This window comes from Ictidomys tridecemlineatus, chromosome X, assembly GCF_052094955.1.
Source record: "Ictidomys tridecemlineatus isolate mIctTri1 chromosome X, mIctTri1.hap1, whole genome shotgun sequence".
NCBI classification, from domain to species: domain Eukaryota; kingdom Metazoa; phylum Chordata; class Mammalia; order Rodentia; family Sciuridae; genus Ictidomys; species Ictidomys tridecemlineatus.
In genome coordinates, this window is record NC_135493.1 from 78,005,339 (window position 1) to 78,020,554 (window position 15,216).

At 33.5% G+C, this 15,216-nt stretch overlaps 2 protein-coding genes across 11 annotated transcripts in view; one reads left to right on the forward strand and one right to left on the reverse strand.

Moving 5' to 3' along the window:
- Positions 1–15,216, forward strand: part of Pbdc1 (polysaccharide biosynthesis domain containing 1) — a 346,698-nt gene that overhangs the window by 213,078 nt on the left and 118,404 nt on the right. Inside the window, exon 3 of the mRNA XM_005337492.5 lies at positions 12,980–13,093. The gene's annotated coding sequence lies outside the window, so the exon portion shown is untranslated. The remainder of the gene's footprint in view (positions 1–12,979; positions 13,094–15,216) is intronic.
- The window catches only part of LOC144371728 (uncharacterized), a 37,823-nt gene that overhangs the window by 15,511 nt on the left and 7,096 nt on the right, over positions 1–15,216 (reverse strand). Inside the window, exon 5 of one of the 10 annotated variants that reach the window (XR_013431810.1) lies at positions 5,202–5,285. The exons of 8 other annotated variants lie outside the window; for them this stretch is intronic. The gene's annotated coding sequence lies outside the window, so the exon portion shown is untranslated. Of the gene's footprint in view, positions 1–5,201; positions 6,367–15,216 lie in introns of those variants that run through there. One more of the 10 variants, XR_013431811.1, reaches the window with a different exon arrangement.

Here is a 15,216-nt window from a genome sequence, read left to right on the forward strand (position 1 = left end):
TGTGGAATGTTGTGCTGTGTGTGTGTGTGTGTGTGTGTGTGTGTGTGCGTCTCTGTTTGTGTGTGTGATCTTTAGATTTTTCCATATAAATGGTTGTGTCATCTGTGGATGGGGGGTATTTTACTTCTTTCCTTAAAATTTACATGACTTTTGTTTCTTTCTCCTGCTATTTGCTTTGGCTAGGACTTTAAGTGCTATGTAGAATAGATGTATGCATCCTTGCCTTGCTTCTAGTCTTACAGGAAAAGCTTTCAGCTTTCTACCATTCATTATTAGGTTAGCTATATTTTCCTGTATGACCTTTATGATAGTGAGGTAATTTCCTTCTATTTCTAGTTTGTTGAGTGTTGTTACCATTAAAAAGTGTTCAATTCTGGGCTGGGGTTGTAGCTCAGAGGTAGGGTGCTTGCCAACCACGTGCAAGGCACTGGGTTCGAACTTCAGCACCACATAAAAATAAAATAAAGATATACCTATAACTAAAAACTAAACCTTTGAAACATGTTCAATTTTGTCAAATCACTATCAAAAATCCCAAAAACAATTTTTACAGAAATTTAAAAAAAAATCCTAAATTCACATGGAGCCACAAAGAACCCTAAATAGCCAAGAGAGTCTTGAAAAAGAACAAATTTGGATGTTCATAATTTGTGATTCCAAAATATACTGCAAAGCTACAGTAATCAAACACTGTAGCATGGGCATGAAGACATATGTATAGACTTATGGAACAGAGTTAAGGTCAACTGATCTTTGACAACAGTGCCAAATCAAAAGGGGAAAAAAATAGCCTCTTCAACAAATAGTGGAGAAATTGGCTATCCAAATGTAAAAGAATGAAACTGGATCCTAATCTTACATCAAAACAAAAATCAACTCAAAACGAATTAATACTTTAAATGTAAGGTATTAAACTACTAGAAGAAAACATAGGAAGAACATTTCATGACATTGGTCCAGGCAGGGATTCTTAGATAAGACTTCAAAAGCACAGGCAACAGAAGCAAAAATAGACAAATGGGCTTATATTCAAGTAAAAACCTTCTGCACAGCAAAGAAAGCATTCAAGAATGAAAAAGGTAACCTATGAAAAGGAGAAAACACTTGCAAACTGTATATCTCATGAGTGATTTCTCTCCAAAATATATAAGGAACAAATATAAAAACAAATATAAAAAATAATAAAAAAGAAAGAAAAGGAAAAGGAAGGAGGAAAGAAAGAATTTAAATGATTTTAAAATGGGCAAAGGTCTTAAACAGACATTTCTCCAAAGACAAGCAAGGGGTCAACAGGCATATGAAAAGATGCTCAATATCACTAATTATGGATGAAATGTAAATCAAAATCACAATGAGATATCACCTTAACAATTGTCAGGATGGCCACTATAAAACAAAATATAACTAGTATTGGTGAGGTTGGTGAAGCCAGTATGAAAAATAGTATTGAGTTTTCTAAAAACAAATTAAAAATAGTACCACTATATGATTTAATAATTTCCATTTCTGGATATTTATCCAAAAGAGTTGAAATCAGAATCCTACAGAGATATTTGTACTCCTGTGGTGATTGCAGTATTTTTCACAGTAGCTAAAAGGTGGAAACAACCTAAATATGTATTGGTGGATGAATGTTTAAAGAAAATATGATATATACATAAAATGGAATATTATTCAGCCATAAAAAGAATGAAATCCTGTTGTATGCCATAGCATAGATGAATCTTAAGAGCATTATTCTAAGTGATATAAGGCAGTCACCGAAGGACAAATACAGCATGATTCCATTTACATGAATTATCTACAGCAGTCAAAGTCATAGAATTAGAAAGTAGAACAATGGTATCTAAGGGTTAGCAGAAGGTGGAAAGAGTTACTATGCATTTGGTATAAAGTTTCAGTTATGCAAGATGAAAAAGTTCTAGAGATATTACACAACACTATGTTTATAATTAACAATACTGTACAATGCACTTAGAAAATTAAGATAGATCTCATGTTGTGTGTTTTTTACCACAATAATCTTAAAAAGTCCTTTGCAAGGCCAAATGGAGAAAAGTGATACATATTTTTAAAATGTGCATACCTTAAGTGCTACTAGGCAAATAATTTTTTTCATAGCTTTTTAAAGATACTAGTGTTTCTTCTCTGAATTTCATTTGCCCACTTATATTATTATTTTGATTATTACAATACTACTATATGTTGATTTTTTTAATTGGAAAAAGGAAAAATTTTTAAATCAACCTTGTAACCTATGATAGCATTCCTACTACTTTCCATTATATCCCTAATCCTATGTATTCAATAAATATTTTACTTAATATTGGATCCCTAATCCTAGATAGTCAATAAATATTTTGTTTGATACGCAATAGTTTGTATTTTATAGATTTCTTTTTTTACTTGTACTCAAATATTTTCATAGAATTATGATCATGGCAAATAAGAGTAATGACTTGTCATAAATATTTTTCTTAGATAACCTTGATTTTTTTTTTTTGGTGATTTGTAAAGTAATGCATAAGCATTATTGAAAACTTGGCAAATCTACACTATATACGCAATAAGAAAATAATTTTTCAACATACAGATAACTATTGTTAACTATTTAATATATTTTCCCTAAATATTATCTATACAAATATTCTATATTCTTACAAATATATATATTTAACAGAATTAGGACTATACTATATACGGTCCTGCATTGCTTAACAATAGAGATATGTTCTGTGAAATGTGCTATTAGGTGCTTTTGCCAGGGTGAACATCGTAGAATGTACTTAACACAAACTTGGATAGCATAAGTCAACCAGTCAATGTGGCCTGTTCATGAAATCAAGATACTCAGCAAACCTAAGATGTATGAATCTGCTGCTGGCATAACATGGCATACCATTTTATAGTAAGCTGGAGGTTTTTTCATAAGTAAAATGAATATACTCCAAAATAGTAATAAAAAGTACAATATAGTAGTATACTTTAAATATATAAACCAATAAGTCATTTATTATTATTATCAAGTATGATATACTATACATAATTGCATGTGCTATACTTTCTTTTTAATTTTGTAAGTTGTCAATGAACCTTTATTTATATGTGATGCTGAGAATCAAACCCAGTGCCTCACACATGCTAGTCAAGCACTCTACCACTGAGCTACAACCCCAGCTTTCACATGCTATACTTTCATGACTGTCAAAGCATTTGGTGTGTTTACAACAACATCCCACAAACACCTGAATTATGTCTTGCAATACTAGTGCCATTATAATCTTATGGTACCACTATCATATATGTGGTCCAATTTTAAAACTGAAATGTCATTATGTAGCACATGACTGTATATGCTTTATGTATGGACTTTTAATATTCTTGCATAACTACATCCAAACTATTATTTGAATGATTTTATCTTTTATTTCATCATTTTCTTGCTGTTAAACATTTAGTTTTATTCTATTATATCACTATTATTGAAATTACGGGGCTGGGGATATAGCTCAGTTGGTAGAGTGCTTACCTCAATGCACAAGACCCTGGGTTCAATCCCCAGCACCACACACACACAAAAAAAATATGAGGATTCCACTTGAAGGATGAAGTCATTAAAAACCTTGAACACTCTTCCCGGAAAAACAATTATAAGTGGTGGAATTTCCTTTGTGTGTGGTACTGGTGATTGAACCCAGGGCCTCACACATGCTAGGTGAGCACTCCACCACTGAGCTAAATCCCCAACTGCCCCCCATCTTGGCTTTTTAGTGGTTTGTTTTATTGTTTTTTTGAGACAGGGTCTCTATAATTGCTTAGGCTGGCCTCAAGCGATGATCCTCCTACCTCAAACTCTCTAGTAACTGGGATTGCAGGCATGTGCCACCATGCCCAGCACTTGAAATTACTTTTAAATGACAGTTTAGAGTCTGAAAATTATGCCAAAGAATACAGGAAATGAAGAAATATTTATACAATAAAAATTATGAAAAGTTGGCAAGAACAATGAAATTCTGTGGCACTTTAATTGCTACTGAGCCATGATCAGTTCTCTCCTTTCCCCAGGTAACTCTGGAGAAACTCTGCACCAGGTAGGTATGGCTCCCAATAAATAAAGTAAATTACTGGGGAGGGGCAAACTGCCAGTATTTTTCATCTCCTGTAACTCAGAATTACTAATGTTAGTCCTCATTAATGTGGCCTCCGCCAAGCCCCCAACTCATAAGGTAGGTGCTCTACTCCAGGGTTTGAAGTACAAAATACTGGGGCATCAGTTGCTGTCACACCAGTGTGTTCACAAGGCAGAGGTTCCAAAGTAAAAGGCAAGGAAAGGAAAATAGAGAATGCTTCTCCTTTGTCCAGGGCCCAAAGCAGTGGCTCATAAATTTTTCCAAGTGGAAGGAGTCCATAAAACCAGAAAACTCTGAAGATCTCCACACACACAAAACAAAACCAAACAAAAACAAACAAAAAAACCTGACTATTTCAGAGTGTGAGGGAAATTCAAGCCCAAGAGTATTCTTGAAAATAATGTAGATTTGAGTGGTTAGCAGTCGCAAAGAGGCTTGTTTCCTTAGGAGAGTAACAAACTCTTAGGCCAACCAGTTTGACAGATAGAACTAGGGTAATAAATATCTAAGAAGAGCCCATTCAGGGTCAGGAAACAACTCCAAGCACTAAACCTTCTTTTTCCTTTTTCTCAAAACTGGGTCCTCATTATTGAATTGGGACAAGGACCAAGCTTTTGTCAACACTTTTAATTTTTATTTCATATCTTTATATGTTTCTGTACTGTTTAAAAATTTTAGAAGCACATTTCCATGTAGAATTGTGCACTTATGTACACAATGAAGAAATCCAAAAAGAAACAGAAGGAAATATACCAAGTTGGTAATAATGATTTTTGAGAATACAGATGAATAGATGATTTTTGTTCTCCCTTCCTCTTTTGCTTTTCTACACTTGCCCAATGTTTCAACAATAAGCACATCTTACTTTAAGATGTTTCAATAAGCCAGGTGCAATGGCACAGGGCAATAACCCAGCTACTTGGGAGGCTGAGGCAGGAGAATCATTGTTCTAGGCCACTGTCTTAAAATGAAAAGGGTTGAGGATGTAACTCAAAGATAGAACATTTGCATAGAATGTGGGAAACCCAGGATTCAATCCCAGTACCACAAAACAAACAATTACAACACAAAGAAATGTTAATCATTCCATTTATTATTTAAGGAAGTTAATGGGCCTTCATTTTCCCCATTCATTGTCAAATCACTTTCTAGTCACTGTAAGGAAAAATAGAAAATATTAGAAATGTATTTAAGAAGAAATATTCTACACTTATATGGAGAAAGTGACAAATTTTTACAGAAGATAAATGAGGTAAGTCAATAAAGGGATAAGCTATATACCTGGATGGGAAAACTGTTTACCTTAAAGATGTTACTGATACTGCTATCAGTTAACAGTGAGAAGTTCTGCTTCCTCAAATGCTTAAGTTTGAACCCCAAGGCGAGCACAGAAAGCAGGTTTTATTTAAAAAATAGTAAAGTAGATTTCTCCCAGAGAGAGAGGGGAGCCATAGCTAGTTTCCTAGTATCCCAAGAAGTAGGAGCCTCCTGCCCTTTTTATAAATTTTGGGTTTTCTTTGTTCTCCTGCCCTCTTCCCTCCTCATCTGGCTACTTCCTTTCCCCATCCCTATACCAGACTAGGCCAAGGAGATGCCCTTGGGATGGCCAAAAGGTGAGAAGCTGATGGGCAGGAAGAGAGCAACAGCCCAGGAGGCATTAATTTATACCTTTTGGAGGAACAATTCCTGGGATGGGTTACCTAGCAACAGGTTGGAGCAGGAGCAAACTATCTTGGTAAGAGTGGAGGAAGGGCTCTAGAGGTATTAACAATCTCCCAGAGGTGGTTCTCTTTAACTTCCCACACCTAAACCTGACTTCATTTTCAAAATCCTACCCTATTATCTATCTACACTGACTGCCTGTCTTTAATTGTTGCTTCATTTCTTATTCCCAAATTATCATATAGATTTCAATCAACCCGAATTTCAAAAATTCTACTTGGGGAAGGAGTTGACATATATTCAAATTTAATCTGGAGCAATAAATATAAAAATTAACAATAATGTACAAAAAGATTAGTTGTATATTATTTTTTAAATTTTAATGAAATTATTTTAAAGAATATTCAAAAAGTTTAGTGAGGTAAAAAGGATCACAATATTAATTTTACTTAAAAATTAGTAAGTGGGGGGCTGGGGATGTGGCTCAAGCGGTAGCACGCTCGCCTGGCATGCGTGCGGCCCGGGTTCGATCCTCAGCACCACATACCAACAAAGATGTTGTGTCTGCCGAAAACTAATAAAAAAAAAAAAAAAATTAGTAAGTGGGGTTGGGGCTGTGGCTCTGTGCTAGCACACTTCCCTGGCATGTGTGAGGCAATGGGTTCAATTCTCAACACCATATATAAATAAATAAAATAAAGGTCTATCAACAACTAAATACAATATTTTTTTAAAAATTAGGAAGCAAAACTGGACAAGAATATAATTTTAAATCCACAGCACAGCACCAAAACACCAACATAGGAACAGGCAAAGTGTATCAAAATGCTATTAGTGGTAACATGTAACTTTCATTTTTCTCCTTTATGACATTTCTTACTTTTCTTTAATGAGTTGAATTATTTTTGTAATGATAAAAAGGAAAAAGCCTTAAGTTGTCCTTTAAAACTCTCAACAGGAAAATGAAGGATTAAAATGAAAAGATAAATTAAAGGGGGAAAGCATCCACTAAAAACGCACAAATGTAAATTCAACCTAACAATTTTTAAAGGCCACTTAAAAAATAATAATCTTTTTTCATCTCTCAAATTGGCAGATATATTAAAAAGACATTGTTCAAGGGAGTATCCCAGCTTTCAAGGCAGCAGAAATACACCCATTTCTTTTACTTTCATTTTTTTTTTTTTTAACGTAGTGGGTGGAGGAAGAAGGGGCTAGTTCTCCTTTTTTGTCATGTTTTGCTGCCACCTAAAGACAACTACATGAAATGCAACTAAGAAATTAATCTGTGACTTGAAAACCACTGTAGAACAGAGCCAAGGAAACTTGATATTCTTTTTGAGACCTTGGCTCTCTGTAGCTACAGAAGTAAAATGGAGATGATGAGGAGCAATTTCCTAGCCTTACATTGCAAATTAGCATGGAAGGGATTCAGATAAATTGAAACAGGTGCATTAAGGATATAGATCAGGGCTGGGGATGTGGCTCAAGTGGTAGCGTGCTCGCCTGGCATGCATGCGGCCTGGGTTCGATCCTCAGCACCACATACAAACAAAGATGTTTATATAATTATAAATGTTTATATAATATAAAATTATATTAAATATAAATATTAAAAAATTCTCTTTAAAAAAAACTTTAAAAAAAATCTGGCTTCATTTGTACATGTTTAAAAAAAAAAAAAAGAATATAGATCATCCTCGGGCCGTAAAACAAACTTCAACAATTTTAAAGAACTGAAGTCATTATCTGACCATAATGGAGTCGAGCTAGAAAAGAACAGAGAGACAAGAAAATCTATTCTTACAAAACATACAACAAACTTACAAATAATCAATGGATCAACTGAAAAAGTAAAAGAAAATTTAAAATAAGTGGGACTGAATTAAAATATAATTACAGCATATCAAAAATGTTTGGGCTGGTACAAAGGAATATCAAAAGGGAAATTTTAGAATTAAGTGTTTATATTAGAAAAAAAGAAGGATCTCAAATCCATAAGCTAAGTTTCTACTTCTAAAAACCAGAAAAACAAAAGCAAAAGAAAACAGAAGGGAACAAATAAAGCGCAGAAGACAGTTAAAATTGAAATCAAGAAAAAAAGAGAGAAACCCATTCTTTAAAGATAATTCTTAGATGTTTTTTGTGAACTAGGATGTTTGATTAGTGTATTTTAGTTTTGTTTTATATTCTTTTAATCTTTTTATATAAACTTTTGCATTATATACATTTTTTGTTTATATGTTTTTTATATTTTTGTTTCCTTTGATTCTCTCTTTTTTAAAATGGCTCCAATTTGGGGCTGGGATTGTGGCACAGTGGTGAAGTGCTCACCTAGCACACATGAGGCTCTGTGTTCGATCCTCAACAGCACATAAAAATAAAATAAAGGTTATTGTGTACACCTACAACTAAAAGTTTAAAAAATGGCTCCTATTTTTTATTTAAGGGGGAGTACATCAAAGGCAGGGATAAGGTTTCAGTGAGGAGTCTTGCTTCTTGTTGTGGCATGGGTTGTTGTGGCAAACAGGTTGATTGGCATTTTAGCAAGCCATACCCATCTCTGAGAGGCTGTGAGGCTCCAGTGGGTCACAGCATCTCTGATGCTGTACTGAACTATTTTTTTTTTCTAATTTTGTTTTTGTAGTTGTAGATGGACAACACGCCTTTATTTTGTTTCATTTTTATGTGGTGCTAAGGATCGAATACAGTGTCTCACACATGCTAGGCAAGTGCTCTGCCACTGAGCTACTGCCCCAGCCTTTGAAAACCTTCCATGATAAACACAAATTAAAAGAATCCACAACCAGAAAGCCTGCTCTTCAGAATATTTCCAACAAGATATTCCATGAAGATGAAATTTTTAAAAAGTGAAAACCAGCAAAGGGAGGAACTACACTAAAGGAATAGTCAATAAGAGGAGAAACTAAATAATATTAAAAACTAGAAATAAACCCAAATAACCATGAATACAAATCATATCTCAATAATAGCCTTGAATATTAAAGGCCTAAATCCATCAATCAAAAGACATAGATTGGCAGACTGCATTAAAAAACAAGACCCAACAACATGGTGTCTCCAAAAGACTCACCTCATAGGCAAAGACACCCACAGACTGAAAATGAAAGGATGAGAAAAAACATACCACTTACATGGATCTCAGGGGTTTCTATCCTCTAAAATAGAAAAACTTATATAAGCTTTTCAATTGTACCCATACGATTGTAATGTTGCCTTAATACATTTTTAGCATCTGAAGGGTTGTTTTGATAGCTCCCTTTCCACTAATATTTTTTCTTGATTTGACTTGTTAGATTTTTACCAACTTTTAGTTGTATTATTTCTTTTCTGTTTCACGTATTTCTGCTCCTACTCTTTATTTTTTCCTTCCTACGACCTAATTTGAAAATAATTTGTTAATCTAGCTTCTTTCTGATACAAATACTTTGTTATAAGTGTTCATCTGAGTACTATTTCATTCCAAAGATTCTGATATTTTAAGCTTTAATTATCACTTAGTTCAAAGCACTTTTTATTTGCTTTTCTTGTGCTTCCTTATTTGATCTGTGAGATATTTATAAGTGTACCATTTAATTTTAAAGTAGTTGAGACATGGGGGTGGGGTTCTATATATCTTAAAGTGATTGATTTCTAATGTAATAAATCATGCAGGAAACAACAGTCTGCATGATTTCAAAATTTTACAATTTCTCAAAGCTTATTTTATGACAGAATATATTCTATCCTTATTAATTTTCTACTTGTCATTTTTGTGTATAGTTCTCTATAAATAACAAGTAGTTCAAGGGGGCTGATAGTGTTGTTAAGCTTTCTATATCACTACTTTTTCCAGCAAAAGAGGGCTTAAAATCTCCAAATATGATTATGGATTTGTCTTTCTAGTTTTATTAATTTTTACTTCATGTATTTTGAAATTTTGTTATTAGGTACATACACATTTAGGATTATTATACTTTCTTGAAGAAGTTATCCTATTATGGTTATGAAATGTTCCTCTTTATCTCTGAAAATACTTTCTCTTTTTTTAATACTTTTTTTAGTTGTAGTTGGACACAATATTTTTATTTTATTTATTTTACGTGGTGCTGAGGATCGAACCCAATGTTTCACACATGCTAGGCAAGCACTCTACCGCTCAGCCACAATGCCAGCCCCTGAAGACACTTTTTCTTGAAATTTATTTTATATTAATAGTTCTACTTCTGACTTCTTATGCTTATTTTCCTCTTCTTTTGCTTTTAACCTATTAGTGTACTGATATTAAAGTGTGATATATTGTTTGCCTTTTACACATGTTGAATATTTATACCTTTTAGTTACAATATCTAGTTCATTTATATTTAAATTAATTATTTTCAGTGGAAAATTGGGTAAATCATAGTTTTGATGATGTAATATTTTGGAAAATGGGTTGAATAAGTCCTGCTGTCAGGCTCAGGGAGAAGATTGTTGGAATGTTTTTCTTGTGATCATTCATTCTCTCATTTATCATGTGGCACACAGCAACAAATTTATTTTATTGTTTGTTAACATTTTTTATTTTGCAAGTAAAAAATAATATATAAAGATAACTCTTAGAAAAGATAATTAAAATTTATAAACTTGTAGGAAGACTAGACAAAATAGATACAAATTACCTTATCAGATATAATATAGAGGATATCCTTATGGAATCTTCAATCATTATAAAAAGAATTATTATACTTTTTATTAGAGTATTATAGTTACACACAGTAGTTGGGTTCATCTTGACAAATTCATACATTCTTGGAATTAAATTTCAGTTCATGTCCCCTCTTTTCTTCTCATCCTTCCTCCCTCTATTCACCTTTCTCTACTGATCTTCCTTTAGATCATCTATTTCTTTTTTATTGGTTCTCTCCACTTATACATAAAGGTGAAATTACCTGTGGTATGTGCACATGATTTTTTAAAATCCATTTTGTGTTTTCTCCACTTTCCCATCACCTCCTTTCCCTCTCCATCTCCTTCTTATACTTTACTGATCTTCCCTATATCATTGATACCTAATCCTGCCCTCCAACTTTCCTTTATTTTGCTCTAGCTTCCACATATAAGACAAAATATTTGACCTTTGATTTTCTGAGATTCACTTATTCCACATAGTAGGATGTTTTCCATTTTCATTCATTTACCAGCAAATGTCATAATTTCATTATTTTAATTGGCTAAGTAAAACTCCATTGTACATACATGCCACAATTTCTTAATCCATTCATCTACTGAGGGGCATCTGGGATGATTCCATACTTTGGCAATTGTGAACTGTGCTGCTATAAACATTGAGGTGGCTGTACCACTTTAGTGTGCTTTTATTAGTTCTTCTGGAAAAAGAATATGGAGTGGGACAGGTGGATTATACACTGGTTTCCATTCCTAGTTTTTTTTTAAGGGATCTACATAAAATATCTTTATTGATTTTGTTTTGATGGCCTGTCTATTGGTAAAAAGGGTGTGTTGAAATCACCCAGTATTATATTGGGGTCTATTTCAGATTTAATGCCAAGGAGTGCTTTTCTTGTTCCTGTTTTTAGAGGAAATGTATTCACTTTTTCTCTGTTCAGTATAATGTTGGCTTTGAGTTTGTCACATATAGCCTTTACAATATTGAAGTTCCTTGTATTGATGACTTTGCTGGTACATTTAACATAAATGAGTGCTGCATTTTATCAAAGTCCTTTTCTGCATCTATTGAGAGGATCACTTGATTCTTGTTCTTAATTCTATTTGTACAGTGAATTACACTTATTGATTTGAATGTTAAACCAACCTTGCATACATGAAATGAAACCCACTTGATCATGGTGTATTATATTAATTTTTTAATGTGGTTTGCTACTATTTTATTAAGGATTTTTACATCTATGTTCATCAGGGATACTGTTCTGTTGTTTTCTTTCCTTGATGTGTCTTTGTCTGCTTTTGGTATCATGGTTATACTAGCTTCATGGAATATATTTGAAAGTCTTTCTTCTCTTTTAATTTCATGGAATACTTTGAGGAAGATTCCAATTAGTTATTTTTTAACAGTCTAGTAGAACTCAGCTGAGAGCCCATGTGCTCTTGGCTTTTCTTTGTTGGAAGACTTTTAATTGCTGTTTCAATTTAATTACTTGATATTAGTTTATGTTTTCTATATCTTCCTGGTACAATTTAGGCAGGTCATATATGACTAAAAATTTGTCAATATCTTCCATTTTACTGGAGTATAATTTTTCAAAATAGCTTCTAATGAGCCTCTGGATTTCAGAAGTATCTGTGCTTATATCTCCTTTTTCAACTCTAATTCTGTTAATTTGGGTCTCTATTACTTTTAGTTAGTTTGGCTAAAGGTTTATCAATCTTATTTGTCTTTTCAAAGAACTAAATCTTGTTTCATTGATCCTGAAACAATATTGTTTTTTTATTCTCAATTTCATTAATTTTAGCTCTGATCTAAATTATTTCCTGCATTTTCTGAGTTTGGAATTCCTTTATTCCTGCTTTTCTAGGGCCTTAAAGTAGAATATAAGCTTATTTATTTGGTATATATGTTCTTTTAATGTAGGCATTCAATAATATGAACTTTCCTCTTAGAACTGCTTTCCTACCATCCCAGATATTTTGATATGTTGTATCTATGTTCTCATTTGATTCTCAGAATTTCTTTTCTCATTTATTTAATCCAGTCTTCATTTAAAAGAGTATTATTTGATCTCCACATGTTTATGTACTTTCTATTAGTTTTCTTGCTATTCATTCCTAGTTTATTCCATTAAAATTCAGTAAGATGAACAGGATTATATAGACTCTTTTGTATTTGGTATAACTTACATTTCTACCTAGAATATAGTCTTTTTTGGAAAAGGTTTCATGAGCTGCTGAGAAGGTAAATTTAGCTGTTTGAGGGTTAAATATTCTATAGATGTGTATTAGGTCTGTTATGGTTTGTATGTGTGGTGTCCCCCCAAAAGCTCATTATGAGACAATGAAAAACAGTTCAGAGAAAAAATGATTGAGTTGTGAGAGTGAATTAATCTCTTGATAGGGATTAACTGAGTGGTAATTGAAGTGGTAAGCTATGGCTGGAGGAGGTGGGAATTAGGGAGTGGCTCTGGAATATAGATTTGTAATTGGAGAGTGCTCTCTCTCTCTGCTTCCAGATCATCGTGATGTGAGCTGCTTCCCTCTGCCACACTCTCCCACCATAAAGTTCAGCCTCACCTCGAGCCCTGAGGAATGGAGCTGGCCATCTATGGACCAAGACCTCTGAAACTGTGAGCCCTCAAATAAATTCCTCCTCCTCTATGATTGTTCTGGTCAGGTCATTTACTCACAGCAGTGAAAAAGTGAAAACAAGGTCCATTTGATTTATAGTATTACTTAGGTTGGAAATATCTTTATTGATTTTGTTTTGATAACTTGTCTATTGGTGATAAGGGTGTGTTGAAATCACCCAGTATTGTATTGGGGTCTATTTCAGATTTAATGCCAAGGAGTATTTTTTTATATATATTGGGAGTGCTGACGTTTAGGGCATATATATTTACTATCATTATATCTTCTTTTTGTAAAAACTAATTTTTTTTAATGTTGATAGATCTTTATTTTGTTCATTTATTTATATGTGGTGCTGAGAATCGAACCCAGTGCCTTGCACATGCTAGGCAATCACTCTACCACTGAGCTACAACCCCAGCCCTAAAAACTAATTTTTATACCTTTATTTTACTTATTTGTATGTGGTGCTGAGGATTGAACTCAGCGCCTCGCACATGCTAGGCAAGCACTCTATTGCTGAGCCACAACCCCAGCTCTCATTATATCTTCTTGTTGGAATTTTCCATTTACCAGGATGTAGTGGCCTTCTTTGTGCCTTCCAAATAATTTTTGCTTGATATCTGCTTTGTCAGATATGAGAATATCTGGTTTTCAGATGCCTGCATGTTTGCAGACTCCATTTGTATAGAATATATTTTTCCATTCGTTTACCTTCAGTCTGTGTCTTTGCCTATGAAATGAGTCTCTTGGCTGAGGTTGTAGCTCAATAGTAGAGCATTGCCTAGCATGTGTGAAGCACTGGGTTTGATTCTCAGCATCACATATAAATAAAAGTCCATCAACAACAACAACAAATACACACACACATATTTAAAGAAAAAAAAAGAAATGAGTCTCTTGAAACAGCATATAGTTGGATCTTGTTTTTGATCCATTCTGCTAATCTATGTCTTTTAATTGGGGAGTTGAGACCATTTACATTCAGTGTTAGTCTGGATGTTAGTGGTTTTCTGCCATTCTGATTCTTTGCTATCTTTAATTGTCTTGATTCTCATTGAGATGATTACTCTTCTACTAATCTTCTTTGGGAACTTGTTTTTGGGTTCCTCTGTGTGCAGTTTTTTTTTTTTTTTTTCTCTTTTGTGGTGCTGGGGATTGAACTCACGGCCTTGTACATGCAAGGCAAGTGCTCTACCAACTGAGCTATATCCCCAGCCCTGTGAGCTGTTTATATTTAAGTATTCTTTATACTGCTAGCTTGGTGGTCATAAATTTGAAATTTCAGCTTATCGTTGTCATGGGAAGTTTTTATTTCCCCCTCAAATTTGAAAGAAAGCTTTGATGAGTACAGCAATCTTAGTTGGCAATTACTTTCTTTTAGAGCTTGCAATATCTCATTCCAGGCTCTCCTTCATTTTAGCGTCTGAATTGGGAAGTCAGAAGTGAGATTTACTGGTTTCTTTTAAATGTGACCTGATATTTCCCTCCTGTCCCTTTTAAAAGTTTTTCCTAACTTTCTATGTTTGGCATTTTGATTATGATGTGTCTTGAAGAGCTTCTTGTCTGATTTGGTCTATTTAGGATCCTGTATACCTCCAGTACATTGATGTCTATCTCATTTCTGATACTGGAAAAGTTTTCTTTTACTCTATCATTGAAAATGTTCTTGATGTTGTCAATGATTTTAGCTTATATCCCAATTATTCTCAAGTTGGGTCTCTTGATGTTATCACAGAATTCTTGTATATTTTGGTCAGTTTCTACTAATTTTTCCCTTTATTGCATACTATGTATTCAACTTCATGTACCCTGTCTTCAAGGCCTGAAGTTCTATATTCTATGCAGTGTAATCTGTTGGTGATGATTACAAGTGAGTTTTTAATTTGATTATGTTTTTCATTTCCAGGAATTCTGATTGGTTTCTCTTTAATATTTCTATTTCTTTACTGAAATGATCTTTCATTTCCTACATTGCTTTCTTAATTAATTCATTAGCTCTCTTTTATTTCACTAAACATTTTTTAAGTTTTTTTTAACGTTAATTTTATTTGTTTTATTTTTATATGGTGTGGGGGTTCGAACCCAGTGCCTTGCTGCACGAGCGCTCTACCACTGAGCC